This window comes from Elephantulus edwardii, unplaced genomic scaffold (assembly GCF_000299155.1).
Source record: "Elephantulus edwardii isolate Elephantulus edwardi_28Jun2011 unplaced genomic scaffold, EleEdw1.0 scaffold00119, whole genome shotgun sequence".
In the NCBI taxonomy this organism is placed as follows: domain Eukaryota; kingdom Metazoa; phylum Chordata; class Mammalia; order Macroscelidea; family Macroscelididae; genus Elephantulus; species Elephantulus edwardii.
Genome location: NW_006399869.1, coordinates 11067616 through 11069219, shown reverse-complemented (window position 1 = coordinate 11069219; position 1604 = coordinate 11067616). Strand labels below are relative to the sequence as shown.

The window sequence follows — 1604 nt, the reverse complement described above, 5'->3', positions numbered from 1 at the left end:
CAGCAAGCAGGGTTGTGTCATCTGCATAATACAGATTGTTGATAGATCTTCCACCAATCTTGACCCCACATTTCTCCTCATAGAGTCCAGCCTCCCGGATAATCTGTTCTGCATACAGGTTGAAAAGGCATGGAGATAGGACGCATCCCTGGCGTACGTCCTTCCCAATTTTGAACCATGCAATGTTCCCTTGCTCTGTTCTGATGACTCTCTAGTGTGATTAATTGCCTCTGAAAACTCACCAGGGGATATATTTCCCCCCCCCCCAACCCCGAGATTATATCCTCTGAAAAACTACTGGATAGTCAGCTATGAGTTGGTTCAAATTGAATGGAATTGAGAACTGTTGATGTTGTTATGTGCCATTTAGTCACCTGTGACTCAAAGCAGCTCTAAGTACAATAGCTCAGAAACCTGTGCTATCCTGAGCCAGTCTCACTGACTCCCACCACACCTAATCCCATTGCCCAGTTACAGTGTCAATCCATCTTATTTAGGGTCTTCCTGTACTTCCACCCTTTGAGCATGATGTCCTTCTCTAAGGACTGGTCCCTCCTGGCCATGTGCCCAAAGTTTGTGAGACAGAGCTTCAAAATCCTTGCCTATGGGGAGAAACTTGGTTTCACCCTCACCAAGACAGACATTTGTTCTCCTGGTGGTCCATGGTATGTTCAAGACTCTTCTGCAGCACCACCACTCAAAGACATCAATTCTTCTTCTGTTATCCTTAGTCATTGTCCAGCATCTCAAATAAACCACATCTTGGTTCAGGTGCACCTTAGTCTCTAGACTAACATCAATTGCTTTTTAGCTCTTTGGAGAATCACTGAGAGATTTCCCCTAAGCAATTCATCTTTTGATTTCCTGACTGCTGCTGCCAAAAGAAGAGAGAGAAAGAGAGAGAGAGAGAGAGAGAGAGAGAGAGAAGAGATAATAGAGAAACAGTTTTGTTGTTATTGTTGTTTTTGTAAGGTTGAGTCAGAACTGACCCATAGCTTATCCTCTGGCAAGTTTTCAGAAGCAGTTAACTGCACGGGAGGAGAATGTCCATCCTTCTCCCACAGAGTAACTGGTGAATTTGAACTGTGTTTTTGGGATTATGGCTTAGCTTCTATATATAGTTAATTTTACGTTAAAGAGTGACCTATTACGCTATTGATTTGTAAGACATGAAATAAAAAGTTAAGAGGCTATGTGAAGTTTTGTCTTAAATATGTTGGGCATGGTGCTAGGAGAGTTTTTTTCCTTGAAGAGGGATATCTTGCCTGAGAAAATGGACGGGCAGTGAAAGAGAGGAAGGCTTTGAACCTGGCTGATGTGGTGACAATGGCAATGGGATCAAGTATGTCAGATATTGTGAGAATGTCACAGGATAGGACAGTGTTAAGATCTGTTGTTCATAAGGTTTGATTATGAGTCATACTCAATTCAGTGGCACTTAACCACTATTGTTAGTGTTGATTGCCTTCGAGTGGAGCATGACTCATAGCGACCCTATGAACATAAGGCCAGAAGCCCCTCTATAGCTATCAACATTTATCAAAGTTCATAGATTTTCCAAGAGGCATGTTGTTTAGAATGTGAATGCCACTCCTGCTTCCAAA

At 42.5% G+C, this 1604-nt stretch overlaps 1 protein-coding gene across 1 annotated transcript in view; it reads left to right on the top strand.

Annotated features, from left to right (window-relative positions):
* Positions 1 to 1604, top strand: part of RXFP1 (relaxin/insulin-like family peptide receptor 1) — a 92102-nt gene that overhangs the window by 70943 nt on the left and 19555 nt on the right. The gene's annotated exons all lie outside the window — the stretch shown is intronic.